Here is a 16264-nt window from a genome sequence, read left to right as displayed (position 1 = left end):
AACAGACAAGTAGTGTGGATTTTGTAGCATAAATAAAAACTAAGGGGAAATGTGTTAAGTGTATAAAAGAAACCATTTTTAAAAAAAAGGCCAGATATGCAACTGAACACTACAAGCTATATCAATCAACTGTCAAATCAACTCCAAATCCCTGGGCTATCTTTAGATATTAAAATCTGTATTGTGCTCTTTTCAAGATCGACTCTGAGAATACATCCTTATCAAAGAGTCTTTATATTCAAACAAATGTACAATAGTCACTTGAGATCTGATAATACTACTGAGGTATGCTATTACCAGATCAGCTGATAAACTAAACCAAAAAGCTGCTGTAACTGAATCCTAAATATGCTTCTAAAAACTATCATAGATATGCAGCCTAGCTCTTTGAAGATCAGCACAGTTGTGTAGAAGGCCACCGGGAACTAGACACAACAGTTACTAGCCTCAAGAATAGCTGGCAAGTTAATATTAGTAATCCAAAACAGGTGTACTGCACACTTGAGGCAAAGGTTGCAATCCTAAAATTGAACCCCAAAGTTTTAATGGTCAATAGAACCTTTCAGTGTAGCAAATTTTAACACAATGAGAAAATGGGAGCTATAGTTTGCTCTGACTCGAGTCCCTGAAGCAAAGGGCCAACCATGTGCTAAATTAGTTATGTATTCTCATTTGACAGAGCAATTGGCAGTCATTGCTGAAAAAGCAACCTTGCCATGTCTAGATCCACAATGAACTGGGAACCACTAATCTTTTTATCCTCCTGCACTCTTTGTAGCTTCCAATTAAAATTACTCTTTGAAATCATTGTTTGTCCTAGGAGACAAGATATCCCCCTGGAACTAAACTGTAAAAGAGAATATTTTAGTAACTCAGGGTTGAAATGTGGGGTCCTTGGTGCTCTTTGAGCTTTGCAGTTTTCTTGCAAATATTTCATTATCCAAACTACCTAACATCATCAGTGTTAGCTAACTGTTAGATTAGCACCGATGATGTTACCTAGTTTGGGTAATGAAATGTCTGTAAGAAAACAGCCAAGCTCAGAGAGCACCAAGGACCTGTGAATTAAACTTTTTACACACAAAGTATGACCTTCACCTCCAGATAAATCCCAGGAAAATGTGTTTATTTAATTTTGTCAATGTACAATATATAGCCGTCCAATTCACAAATTGGGACTCTGGAGGTTTCTCTTTTCCCCATCTTAGCCAAAGTCAGATGAAGTTAAGTCCCTCTAATCAAGCTTATTTCACTGTTGTATCTGCATTTTCCAGCCTCCTCACTTTGCCCAAAAGGCAGGTTACCATTTCAATCTGCACAGCTGAAACCCAGCTGCCCCCTCCTCCCTAGCTATGAGTTCCCATAGTTGTTACCTTTTGACTATAATTCTCTCATTTCCAGCTGCTAAATCACATTTAAAAAGCTAAAAATATACTAAACACTCCCCTGATGTGCCAGTGTTGTTTTACATGTCAAAGTAATTGCCACAAGAAAGGCATGCGATCATGAGTTGGAGGGGAAGAACTAGATCCTGACAACCAGAGAACCCCTGCCCTGGAAGCAAAATTCAAAATGGGAAGAAATTGTGTGTGTGTGTGTGTTTTAAAATAAAACAGATTAATGTCCACAGCAGTGACGTGCGGTCAGGGGAGGCAAGGGAGGCAGAGCCTCACCTCTCTTCATGAAATAATAGTATATAATATTATATACTATAATATATATAATATTATAATATTATACATCCGTCCGTGCGTGCCCGGGAGCTGCGGAGGGCGGAGGCAGAAACGTTGTCGGCGCTCCCGGATGACAAAGGCACGAAAGCGACAGGCGACAGTCGCTTTTGTGCTTCGTCATCTGGAAACGCCGACATTTCTGCCTCCGCAGCTCCCGGGCGCGCACGGACGGAGGTAGGCAGAATGGCGCCGATCCGATCCGGTGGGCGAGCGTCCGAGGATCGGGCTGCCTCGTTCGCTCTTTCGTCCGCCCGGATCGCCTCGGTGTCGCTGTGGCTACCTCCGTTGTTGTCGGCGCTCCTGGATGACGTCATCCGGAAACGCCGACGTTTCTGCCTCCGCCCTCCGCAGCTCCCGGGCGCGCACGGACGGAGGTAGCCACAGCGACACCGAGGCGATCCGGGCGGACGAAAGAGCGAGCGAAGCAGCCCGATCCTCGGTTGCTCGCCTGCCGGATCGGATCGGCGCCATTCTGCCTACCTCCGTCTGTGCGCGCCCGGGAGCTGCGGAGGCCGGAGGCCGGAGGCAGAAATGTGTGCCTCCAGCACACGTGGTCCCATTCCCCACCTTCCTGATGACGTCACCAGCCTCCCCAGCCATTAACGTCACCGCACGTCACTGGTCCACAGGTATATAAATGGAAATACTTCTTCATGTTTGAGCCAAATAATCAAACCTGTAATCCAAATGGAGGTTTAAGAAAGGCATGGCAATGGAGATACAGAAGGGTGAAATCCTCCCGGTTCGGCCTGGTTCAACCAGACTGGTAGGGACGATTATCCTTGGTTCTGTGAACCGGTAGTAAAAAAAAGAAGCTTCTTAGGATTGTGTGGCTCACCTGCGAGCTGCGTGATCCTTGGAAGCTTCCCCCCTCCTCTTTTTAAAGCATTTTTTTCCTGCTTGTTCACCCGAACTAGCAGGAAAAAAAATGCTTTAAAAAGTGAAAAAAGTTGGCCATGCCCACCTGGTCATATGACCCAACAGAACTGGTGGGGAAAAAATTATATTTCACCACTGAGATACAGAAAGCCAATGTAAGAGTTTCCTCACATAAATTCTGCTCCAAAATAATCTACGTACTATTTCTTAGTACACATCCACATTTGAGGGCAATCTCTGGGCTGGGGACAGTTGAAGAGGACTTGACCCAAAGTGGTGTTTTACATTGGAAAACGGAAGGAGACCAATGCAGATATTCTACATCCTATGAAGGAGTCACCTGTAAAGGTTCAGAGACCAGTTTGGCTCAATAAACCTGCTGAAAGAGGTTTTCCTTCTGGCCTTCTGGTCCCTCTTCCTTCTGGCCTTCTTGGAAGGGACCTTGGAGATCTTCTAGTCCAACCCCCTGCTTAGGCAAGAAACCCTATTCCATGTCAGACAAATGGTTGTCCAATTTCTTAAAAACTTCCAATGTTGGAACATTCACAACTTCTGGAGGCAAGTTGTTGCATTGTTATTTGTTCTAACTGTCAGAAAATTTCTTCTTAGTTCTAGATTGCTTCTCTCCTTGATTATTTTCCATCCATTGCTTCTTGTCCTTTGGTGCTTTTGGAGCATAGCTCGACTCTCTTCTTTCTGGCAACCCCTTAGATATTGGAACACTCTTATCACATCACCCCTAGTTGCCCAATGCTCTAGTCTGTCAAGATCCTTCTGTACCTTAAGCCTATCTTCTGGAGTTTGGGCTATTCTTCAACTTGGTGTCATCTGCAAATTTGATGAGTTCCCCATCTATCTCCTCATCCAAATCATTGATGAAGTTGTTGAAGGGCCTAAAACAGAGCCTTGAGGTAACCCACAGCATACTTCCCTCCATGTAGATGCACTTCCATTGAGTACTACATGTTGAGTGCGGTTGGTCAGCCAGTTACAGATCCATCTGGTGGTGATGCTGTCTAACCCATATTTTTCTAATTTATCAAGTATTAGGTTGTAGTCTACTTTATCAAATGCCTTACAGAAATCCAAGTAAATTATATCCACAGCATTTCTTTGGTCCACTAATTTTGATTGGATCACTATATCACTGTGTACATCACTAACTTTCTAGCTAGTGGGAAAATTACCTTTATTTCATGAAATTCTAACTATTTAGCTGATTCTACTTTTTATCTAAACTTCCAAATCAGCTCCACATTTCTTTCTTTCTCTTCTCTCACTAGCTAAAGTGTCCTTGAGCCTCAAATTTTGAAATTCCCAAGGATGCGTAGAGATTTCCAGCTATGAAGGAATGTAACTATTTTTGTTCCCACCCTTGTTTGTTGATGGTCCTCACCATGCAATTGTTCAGCAATAAAACCATCCAGAATTGCTCAGCAATAAAACCTATCCAGATTGATAGACAAATATTTGTGGTAGTGGGTGATTGTCCTTACATGTTCCCTGAAGAACATTTTGGGTGCATATAACAGACAGCCCAGCATATGTTATGATTATCCAAACCTCACATGAAAATGTAAGAGGAATAGCATGGCAACGCCGGTGTGATACATCATGAAGCATAATGAGCATTTGTTTATTTTTCAAATGAGGCAATTTAGATGCCAGTTAAGAGATTATTTGTAAATACTGTATATATACAGACTTCATCGTGTAGAGAATAAAAATATGCAAGAATGCAATGCAATTGGATGGTCCTAACATTAAATTCTTAGAATCGGTTTTCCTGGAATTGTGATAATTGGGTGGGTTGTCATAATTGGCTGACAGCCACAGGGAACAGACTGTCACCAGGCTGAGTCAGTGTTGAGGGTTTGCACAATATTAAGGACCCTTTTTTTTTTACCCCTGCTGTTCGAAGGATAAAAGTTAGACATGATTTCGGTATTCATATAGCGCTGCATTTGTCAAAATAATGGATCCTGCATGAGAAAGAGCCTTTGTTTGTAGGGAAGATTCTCTGTGCTTAATTCTCTCTCTTCCCCCCCCCCCTCTAAGAGCTCATTCTCTGCAAGAGTTGTTCTGACGAGGGGAAAATATGAGAAATGTTTAAATGATAATAAATGTATGAGAGAGAGATTTTAAAAGCCCTTCTTCAGCCTTTAGCTTAGCTTCAGCTAAGTAATATTAATATTCTTATATTAGACTACATGGTCTGATCTCCTAACCTGGTCTATAACATTGTACTTTTGCTGAAAAAAAAATGAATTATGTTAGATCGGGTGAATGAAGGCACATTCAGGCTTCAGAGTAACAAACAGCTCTTTATTAGTACAAGTCAACTATGTACAATCCAGCGAAAGTCCAGTCTGACAGCAGCCCTTTTATAGGGAGCTGTCAGACCCTTCGACCAATCAGAGTGAATCTCTGTTCCCACCAGAACAGAGGACCTTGGTGTAAACCATTATCAATGTTTCTGGTATCTAACAAATTATTATTGTGGCTCAGAGAAAATGTAATCCTCCTAAGGAACCATGATGTACTTATACTTGGGAGTGGGCCAATGCTTGCTTCCCTTTTTCCTACTTATCTGGCCATTGGGAAGACTGATGTGAGCTTTTCATCTTGCTGCTGCTTAACTGTATTGCAAAGGATACTGTCATTCCAAAAGAAGATCTCTGAATATCAAATAGATCTTATTCAGCTCTGATGTGCAACCCAACTGAATTTCTGCTTTCAGGCAAATTATCTGCTATACCCAGATGCTACTTCTAAGCATTCAGTTGGGAGATCAATCTTATTTCGCTGGGGTGGTCATATAACAATGCACTGGCCATCTAGATTGCAGCAGAATCCTCATCCGGGATTGTCCCAGGCTCTGGAATGTGATAGCTCAACTATGAACGGCCTTGTCAGAGAACAGATCCAATTGCTGCAAGAGCAACACTTTGTTTCGCTATGATTAATAGTTGTAGGAACTGTTGTTCTGCAGAAGCTTGGATTTGCCAGGACTTGTCAAGCACTTAACTCTACAGCTAACAGAACAACCCCCTTGATATATATCGCCCGTGAGTCAGCTTGTGAAGCCTACGAAAACCAATAACAGGAAACGGAATTGGCTCCAGATGAAACGATTTTACTGCATGATGAAGCATCCCAAATTCCCAGCCACTTGCAGGTCAGAGTCTGGAAGGCTGCCTAGGATTCCAGCTTTGACTCTCTGATGTAATCACTCCAGCGTGGTTTGAGCTAAAAAGCCCTGGGAGCAATTTAGCAGCTTCAAATAATGCAGCAGTTGGGGCTGGAGACACCCTCAGGAATCTTCTTCACTTCTAAAGACTATTCATTCAGGACAGAGCTGATTGCTTTCCCCCTCCCCAGTCTCATCTTAGTTCTTCATGGAAGTCTTGGCTATAGAGCAGGGGTGTCCAAACTTGGGAACTTTAAGACTTGTGGACTTCAATTCCCAGAATTCCCCAGCCAGCATGGCTGGCTGGGGAATTCTGGGAGTTGAAGTCCACAAGTCTTAAAGTTCTCAAGTTTGGACACCACTGCTATAGAGAATCGGCGGGGGAGTTGCTAACAGGCCTATAATGGCATCAGAATCTGGATTTCCTGAATGATGTCAAGAGTTTCTTCAGAACTAAGCCTTCAAAGAACTATACTGAGGAAGTGGCTCATGATGTTCTGAAGCTAATAAATAATAAAATGTGTAGGTTTTCCACAAAACCTTCATTTAACTAATCCCCTGAAAGAAGAAACAGTGTTTAGAGCAGTTGTCTAAAATGTACACCCTCTAATTTTAACAATCTCATATCAGATAGATATTTTCAGTATTAATGGAAGAGTTAAAGATAGCCAAGCACATATTTCCCTTTATTCACTATAAAGCTCATTTTTTTTAGAGATTGGTGGCGTATATCTTTACTAAATAAATAAAATGACAATGCATTAATAAAATGTACCTCTATCCTTTACACAGAAATGTAAATGATTTCATTCTTGTGATTTCAAATAAATATGTTTAGGGTTATTATCATGCCACATGACCTTACACATTCAGAAAAAAATCCTGCTTTTAAGCTTGATGTTTGTTTGTTTTGTTTGTTTATTTGGATTTATATGTGAGCTTCTCCCAGCAAATTTGCAATTACTCCCAGCCTTAATTTCACTTGTTTTTGCATCCAAGATAGAGAAGGTCTTTATAACAGCACAGGTACTGTTCTTATCAGGTTCACCTCACTGTACTTCTATTCTGCTTTGATCAGACTGCCTCTAGAATACTGCATCCCATTCTGGGCAGCACATTTTAAGGGTGGATACTGATAAACTAGAATATGGAGAACAGGCAAGACCCAAGAAATTATGAGGAACGGTTGAAGACATTGGGTATGATTAATGGGAAGAATAGCTGTCGGTGGGAGACATGATAGATGTCTGAAGGGCAGAATTTACCAGAAAACAAGACACAAAAGTACAGATTTAAATTACAAGGAGGTAGATTTGGATGAACATTAGAAAAAAAGTACTGCATCCAGTTTTAGTCACCACACTATAAAAAGATTTTAGAAAAAGTGCAGAGAAGAGCAACCAGGATGATTAGGGAACTAGAGACTAAAACATAGGAACGGTTGCAGGAACTGGGCATGGCTAGTCTAGTGAAGAGAAGGATCAGAGGAAATGTGATAGCAATGTTCCAATATTTGAGGGGCTGCCACAGAGAGGAGAGGATCAAGCTATTTTCCAAAGCACCTGAAGGCCAGACAAGAAATAATGGATGGAAATTGATCAAGGAAAGATTCAACCTAAAAATAAGGAGGAACTTTCTGACAGTAAGAACAATCAACCAATGGAACAGCTTGCCCTCGGACGTTGTGGGAGCTTCATCACTTGAGATCTTCAAGAAGAGATTGGACTGCCATTTGTCAGAAATGGTGTAGGGTCTCCTGCTTGAACGGGGTTGGATTAGATGACCTATAAGGTCCCTTCCAACTCTGTTGATCTGAGATGGTGCACTCCCCTTTGCTGGCTGTGTTGGAAATGCTGCTATTGTGGATTCTTGCACTGGGCTTGGATGGTCCTTAAGATACTTCCAAGTCTTCTTTCCATGATTCTTTGAACTAGCTATACTAAGCCAATTGAGCTGGTAACATTCAGAACATAATTGTTCAGCATCCTATGGAGGCAGCTAGATTATCATCAGCTGGTGGTAAGATAATGTTGTTGAAGTGAACAGTTAAAGCTCAATTTGTAAGTTCAGTATTTGAAATAGCAAGTTGGTACCCAAGTCAGCTATTCCCAGCCTGCCACACACACACACACAACTTGCCAGGTTTGCAGTGGGGATCCCAAAAAGCCTAGGTCTTTGGGCAGGCATTCAACTGAACTTGGCTTGGCAACTCCACCGCCTCTGCCATCTCATTATGCAAATGAGACGCGATATAGCTGAGTGGTGGTGACTCAATCTTGCTCCCTCCTAGCCACATTCTGAGGTTTGTTCCTTTCCCTCCTTCCCCAGCTGTCACGGGCTCATGAGGCAGGAATTGGGGGCGTGTTGTCAGGGAGCCTCCTGGCTTGGTGTGATGGTTACACCTGGGAGAGATGCCAACATCAGTGCAGTTCAGCTCAAAACAGGAACCCGGGCAAAGCACCTTCTGGCTTAGTAATTACAGAGTGTGCTCCTAACACATGCTCTATGCGCTTGGGTGTGTTCTTTGTCAGTCATATATGACAAATTCCAAATTTCTCCTTAGCCTCCTGCATATTTCTAGGCAGAGATTCAAAACTTGACCTATAATGTTCTCTGCCCAAAGTACAGTGCCCCACATTCCTCCTTATGATCTTCTCTCTGCCAACCTACATAACAATGTCTGCCTGGGGGTATTTTTTCCCAGTGGTCTTTGAAGGTACTGTCCTCCAGCACTCATCCATACTCATCTTTGCTGTCTCATATTTGGTTACCAATGCTGTCTGAACCTGAGAGAAATAACAGGGCCGTGCAAAAGGCCCCAAGGGGGCTTTAGACCCCATCCTTTTTAAAAAAGGTTTCACAGATGTGCATGCATAGCTGTTTCTGTTTAGCAAATTGAAGCCGTCTTATACACATGTACAAAAAAGCTAGCAAAACCCACAAAGCTGGCAGGCTGTGCTTTCTGCAGAACTTGGTGGCCTTGGCAGGTTGAAAAGATGTTCTCATCACATCCTGTTTTGTGAAGCATCCCTTTGAATCCTTTCCACATCCTTTCCACATCCATACCAAATAGTAGCTAACATCACTGGTTTCAGTGGCCCCTTTCAACTCCATAATTCTATGGTCTCCATACATTGTGGTTACGCCACAAATCCCGTCAGTTGTAAAAAGCTAATGCCCCTGTGGTGCACATAGCTACCACACTTGCAGTCACCGAGTCAATATCGTTTTTGCCATTCGTTGTCTCAAATAAAGTATCCGATGACCACAAAGCAAGACAAAGAAAGGGTAGGTTTGCCTCGCAAGCCTTTTTGTTCTGGTATAGACTATGTTCTTCTGGCTGCTCTTGTGCAATCTATGTTTGCAAACTGACAGGCAAGTACTATGAAATAATATATCCAGTAAGCACAAATAAATCTAGCATTCTGTGCAGATGGTGTCCTCCACACTGAAGGGATAGTCCCTTCTCTTGCTGGGGTGGCATTCTTGTATAAGTCCTTTCTTAGGGGGTCTCATTCCATGCCAGGTGGAATGGAAGAAAGCCCTGGGAAGATCAGAGCCAAAAATGTTTGGGGCCGCCTACTTTCTTTTTCTCGCAGCACTCTCTTCCTCCCTTCCTTCTCACTTAACTGTCTGCGAGGAAAAAGACCGATTGTTCTTGCCAAGGGATTGAAAGTATGAAAACATTCCAAGAGTTGCATATGGTCCTGAGGTTGCCGGTTGCCCGTTTCTGCCCTCCAGAAATTGCGTGGTGAAAATTAGAGTATGAAGTCATAGCATTCCCTTGAATCATCAATGCAGAGGCCCTAGTTAAGTAGGATAATAGACTGGGTGAAGGTTAATAAACAGAGAGTTGATTCAGAAGACAGGAGTATTATTTGTGGATGATTAACCTGCTAGGCTGAATACTCCACTCCCACCAAAGGGTCAAAACAACACTTATGGAATGCTGTTGGATCCACTGCTGTTGCTAGAGGCACGTGCGATGTTCATGGAGTCATGTGCCTTTCATTAGACTAGGCCAGAATGAGCTACCTGTTATTCTCCAGGTGTTTCTGGATTATAACTCTCACAAGTCCCAGATAGCAAGGTCATTAACCAATGGCAAAGCATTCTAGGAGGGGAAACCCAAAACATCTGGAAGGTACCCAATTGCCTAACTGATGCCTTGGGAAAGTTTAAGTTAATGGGATAGATCAATCACATTATGTCACATTTTGCTATTTATTTATTTTTATATCAGCTGGAGCAGGCCACAAGAAAAATAACTTTTTAGTAATGATTCCATCTGAGGAATAATCTCCCAGAAGAGGCTCATTTGAAGTCTACGGTATGGTAATTCTAGTGCCAAGTAAAAGTCTTTTGGGTTCCTCACAGCTTCATTCCTACTGCTGATTTCTACTTATTTTTAATGAATGACTATTTATCATACCAAAGAAATAATTCAGCTTAAAGTAAAAAATGGCTAAAATCAAGTACGGCAGTGAAAGAATTAAGGTCATGATAGCTAAGAGAAATAAAATCAGTATTCACTTCTGCTTCCTGCCTGGACTAATCCCTGTAGTTTTCTTGGCAAGATTTCAGAAGTGGTTTGCCATTACCTTCTTCTTACGGCTAATTGAGACTAGCTGGCCCAAGGCCACCCAGTTGATTTAGTGGCCAAGGCAGGACTAAAACTCACAGACTCTTGGTTTTTAGCCAGGTAGCTTAACCGTTACAGCAAACTGGCTCTCATGGTATGGGGAAGGGGAGGCAGAATAGTGGCCTGGTCCTCTGAGAGTCTTCCCCTGGGATAAGATGGACTGTACAAGGACATTTATTTATTTATTTAGCTTATGACGATGATACAATTAATCAGGAAATTACAATGTTTGTATAGTTATTTGGCTGCCGAAGAGTACTAGTTTGTTTAATTTGCATGCATGCTATCCAGGGGGCACCACAGGGGGCAAACTACCTCCACACCAGAAAGATGAGTGGCATCCTGCAGTGACATCCAGCGACTCTCGCCACCATTGTCACCTTGCTGTTGGGCATCATAACGGGGCAGGTCCAGCACCGGTAAGGGTCCAACTGTCTGCATGAAACACTGCCACAAACCCCCACTGCAATGGTACTTATTTATCTACTCATGTGTAGTATGATTTTCAGCTGCTGGGGGGGGGGGGGGGCAGAAGCTGAGGCAAGTGATGGGAGCTCCCTCTGCCCCATGGTGCTCAGACTCAAACTGCCAGAGCAAAGATCATCTCCAGTGTCTTGGAGCTACTGAGCTACCACGCTTCTTGTACACATCCACATCTGAATAGCTACGAATCAGAGACTCTTCCATGGGGTGTGGATGTAGGTCAGGTTTTTTTCTTTACATTTCTGGGTGCAGCAGAGGAGCAGTCATCTATGTCCCTATTTCAGAATATTTGGAATCTCCCAATAAATCCTGATCTACACTCTGTAAGATCTGTAGTGTACTCTGCAGAACATTAAAATGTAAAAAGTAAAATGACCCAGATTGTTGTGGGCAATATGCTAAATGCTGTTGCTATTATCTTGTCCTGCTGTTTTTCTGAGGAGGATTACATAAAATATGTAAGCCACCTTGAGCCGCCATGGGCGAATAGGTGGCAATATAAAATTAATTTCAAAATAGATAGATAGACAGACAGACAGACAAATTGCATATGCCTCCGAGCTGTTGTTCATGTTTTTTCATAAAGGAAAATACACTACTGGTAAATCTCTCTTTTCCTTTTACAATTCTCAGGAATGGAGTGTCAGTGATTTTGTGACTCCATTTTCATTGCACAAACAGATGGGTTGATTGCACTTCATTTCAAATTATACATTAAGTCATGAGGGATGTGCAAAAAAAAAGTGCTAAAGTATACTTCAACTGCTTCTGCTATAGCATTATTCTCTTTAAACTTCAAACTATAGGAATAACTTTAGGTCAAAGTTACATTATGTTTATTTCCTATTGCAGGGAACGTCTATATAAGTAGTACATGGTTGCAGGACAAAAAACAGGTGTTGCTATTTTTTTTTCATTTTGCACATAGTGGTAAGGCCAGGAGTGGGGAGAGACCCAGGTTCCAGTTCATTATTAGCAATGGAGAAACACTGAATGACTGAGCCAGTCAGTCTCTGCAGTCCAGTCTACCTCACAGGGATATTCTGAGAGAAAATGAATAGCGGGAATGCTACATATGCTGCCTCAAGTTCCCAAGGAAAGACAGTAGTATATATAAATCTAACAAACAAGAAAATGCATTTCTTAATACAAGAAGGAACACCATTGAAGTGGGACACTGATCCAGCATCCTCAATTTAAAATTGAATTGGTCTGAGAAACAACAATTGAATCGGTTAATGTGCACCTCTTAAATCTCACTTTGAGGGGAAGGGGTGCTATTGGAGCTCCCAAAACTGTGCTGCTGAAATATACTTGTCCAGATGCCAAAATGAGTGGTGCAGTTTTCTTGCATTTTGAAGATGAAGAACTGAAAGTTTAAAATAGGCTTTTTAAAAAGCAACTCATATTCCTTCCCTTAAATATTGTCTAATAGTGGGACCTAGCAAGTGTGCCTTTTCTGTGGTGGCCCTACCCTGTAGAACATTTTCCTCCCATCCTTTTAGCCTTCCAGAGGGCCATAAAGAGCAGGCTCTTCCCGCAGGCAGAGTTCGTTGTTGCTGGGATCTGCTCGGCCATACTAGTCTTTAAAATAAAATAAATACTAAAATCCAACTGCATGAGTTTGGAATTTGAGCGCCCTCTAGTGTAACAGTGATGTTACTGCCTATCTCTACTTCCAACTAACCTTAAAGAATGCATTGAATCCCAGCCTATTAAATAAAAGGTGACAAGAGGTCTACCCCAAGACATGTTCCCTGGTCATTTAATTTTTATGATTGTTCCGCTGCATATGGACACCTTAAATAAGAAAATCAATCATCTTTTAGTCCCTTTAACCCTTTCCCAAATGTAATGTTGGATCTTTAAATCTAAGTGCGCAGAAGCTCTTCAGGCACCTTAACATTTAGTTTTCTTTCTGAGTAGGTAAAAAAAAAAGTATAACCTATGCAAACTAATTCAGTTTACAAAATTCAGGGTTTCCAGTCGAATGTGAATGTGCAGAAAGAAGGGAAGTGTGCCTTCTGCTTTGTTTATGCCCACAGCAGGATCCAGTTCAAGCCATACACTAGTATAAGAGGGAAACGGGTAATATTGGAACACACAGCATCATGGGGCTATTGGGTGTTACTGGGTGTTTTAAGCCTTTATGATCTTCTATGGGAATTGAATAAGGGGACTTCCCCATGTGGAGACTCTAGAAAGAGTGCAGAGAAGAGCAACAAAGATGATTAGGGGACTGGAGACTAAAACATATGAAGAACGGTTGCAGGAACTAGGTATGTCTAGCTTAAGAGAAAGAAGGACTAGGGGAGACATGATAGCAGTGTTCCAATATCTCAGGGGTTGCCACAAAGAAGAGGGAGTCAAACTATTCTCCAAGGCACCTGAGGGTAGAACAAGAAGCAATGGGTGGAAACTAATCAAGGAGAGAAGCAACTTAGAACTGAGGAGAAATTTCCTGACAGTTAGAACAATTAATCAGTGGAACAGCTTGCCTCCAGAAGTTGTGAATGCCCCAACACTGGAAGTCTTTAAGAAGATGTTGGATAGCCATTTGTCTGAAACGGTATAGGGTTTCCTGCCTAGGCAGGGGGTTGGACTAGAAGGCCTCCGAGGTCCCTTCCAAGTCTGCTATTGTATTGTATTCCGAGGGAGGGGAGGAGAGAGAGAGAGAGAGAGAGAGAGAGAGAGAGAGAGAGAAGGAGGGAGGGAGGGAGAGAGAGAGAATTTAGTTAGTTCTCGACTTACGATCTCAATTGAACCCAACATTTCTGTTGTTTAAGTGAGACATTTGTTAAGTGAGTTTTGCCCCATTTTACAGCCTTTCTTGCCACACGTTAAATGAATCACCGCAGTTGATAAGTTAGTAACATGGTTGTTAAGTGAATCTGGCTTCCCCATTGATTTTGCTTGTCAAAAGGTTGTAAAAGCTAATCACGTGACCTTGGGACACAGGAACGGTCATAAGTATGAACCAATTGCCAGGCATTCGAATTTTGATCACATGACCGTGGGGCTGCTACAAAGGTCATAAGTGAGAAAAATGGTCATAAGTGACTTTTTTCAGTACTGTTGTAACTTTGAACGGTCACTAAATGAACTGTTGTAAGTCAAGGACTACCTGTATTATGTAAACGGATCAAGTCTGGATCAGATATAATTTGTCTACTTTGATCACTGCAGAGCGCCACTAAACAGAAGAGGGGGGAAAACCTGCAGCTGGATAGAAAGAATAGAGAAGAATCTTAGCAGTGGTAAGGCTTTATTAAACTCTGAGGCAACAAGCTTTTTTTAAAAAAAAATCAAAATTGGGTTCTCATTCCAAAAGCCATTCCCATAATGCTAAATTAGATAATGCTTGACAATCAAATTTAGCACCAGGTGAGGCCTTGTTGGATAAGTGGGTGGAGTTAACCAGAAATCTATCCACTGATTGTCCACCCAAGCAGCTTCCATGTTCTAGAATGGTGTCATTCAGAAAACAGTTTTCAGGCGGAAGGATTGATAAGATGGAGCTGCACGTAAATCAAGGAGGGACAAGGTCCTTGCCATTGGTCAGGTAGAGTTGATCCCTTAAGAGTTATTAATTATATGTGTCAATCACCCCTTTTTTCAATAGGTTACTGATTGGTTCAGTCATCCTTAGAGTGACCCTGCTGTGTTGGCCTCAGCAGGTGGAAAGGAATCAGATTTAAGAGCGGACCAATGTGGCTGGCTGAGCTCTCCTCTACTCGGTTTTCCCTTCTCATGCCTTCCTTTCTTGTCTCTCTCCTTCCGGAGAGAATGAGAAAAATATGTTAAATAAGTTTCTCCAGGATGTGGATACAGCCTTCACTTCTTAGAACACAGCTCCTGCATTCCTTTTGGAATTAGGGTTTAGCCATACCCACTTTTATATATATATTGGCCCCTTTTTGTAATGAAAGATAGCCTACTTACTACCTCCTGTACTTCTGACCTGCTACTGCAAACAAAAGTGCTACCAGAGGCAAAATCAGTTTTATGCCACACACCATGTTGTTTTCTTACTTTCTCACAGAACATTAACCCAGTGTCAGACCTGCAAGCCATCTTTGCTTTTGGGCTTCAGGCTTGCTACACTTTCTATTATTCTACTATTCATTTTCTATTGTGGGAAAATGGGAGGGGGATTATACGAAGTTGGGTGATATGTAGACATAACAACATTCTTTCTAGAAAGCCAAGGTCATCCTTTGTCTCTGCACATGGCCGCAACTGGATGGGTGGAAGCTGCCAGCATGGCAATGGAAGATTGGGCCATGTGATGGACTTGTGGGTATGGGGGCAGGATCTTGAACTTTCAACTGGGTGGGAAAACCTGGAAGCTTTCAGATTCGGGTTTTCCCAGATGTGCCAATATGGCTCTTTTAATAAATTGCAACTTTGAGGAACTTCTAGACTTGGAGTGTTATTTGTTTGAGGATGCTATTTGGAACCTTAACACCCAGTTAACTTCAGCTATATCAATGACTATTCCCTTTTCCTAAACCTAATATAATGATGGTTGATGTCTTTATAGGGTAGATGAGGACCTAGAGAAAGAAAAGGCCTGGCATCCTACCCACCTGCAACTGACCGTCCTGCGTGCCTGCTCCCTGCGCCCGAAGGGAAGCATGGGCACCAGCAACCCTTACGTTGTGATTCAGCTGCAAAAGCAGAAATTTAGGACCTCTGTAGCACTACACAACCTGAGCCCTGAATGGCACGAAGAGTGTACATTACAACTGCCAACTGTGCTGGACGACTCAGAAGAACATGGCCTTATCCTTACTGTCATGCACCAGTCTGCTCATCACTTCAACCAATTCTTGGGCAGGGTCAATTTGCCCCTTGCCCAACTTTTTCAAGACAAAACGAAGAGGAGAAATGAGTGAGCACAATCAGTTCTGTATCAATTTTAGGAGAGATAAGAAGACTTTATCTATCTGAGCCACAGAATGGGATCAGGGGAGAAGGTGTGGGAGGATACAGTATGGGAAGGAGGATACAGCATGGAAGTGATAGCCCTGAATTTTCCTAGCCGTGGAGAAGTGAACAACACTATAGATGACGATTCAGGAAAGAATTATATAGCCAGGAACTGCCATATGAATCCTCCATATACTCTGGCTATATGGAAACAGGCATTAAAGAAAACCAACTAAAGCAAAAGCAACATTGAACAGTTAGTTTCTTTAAATCCTGCACATGCATTAAGAAGCTAGAATAATGTGCCTAATTTTGGCAGGGAATTGAATACTAGTACCAGTATGTACGGGATAGAAATGGAATAGGTTGATGAAAAATCATATACTGTACTTAAATGGATAAAGT

Source organism: Natrix helvetica (assembly GCF_964273705.1).
Source record: "Natrix helvetica genome assembly, chromosome: 1".
In the NCBI taxonomy this organism is placed as follows: Eukaryota; Metazoa; Chordata; class Lepidosauria; order Squamata; family Natricidae; genus Natrix; species Natrix helvetica.
Note: the sequence above shows the minus strand (reverse complement) of the source record.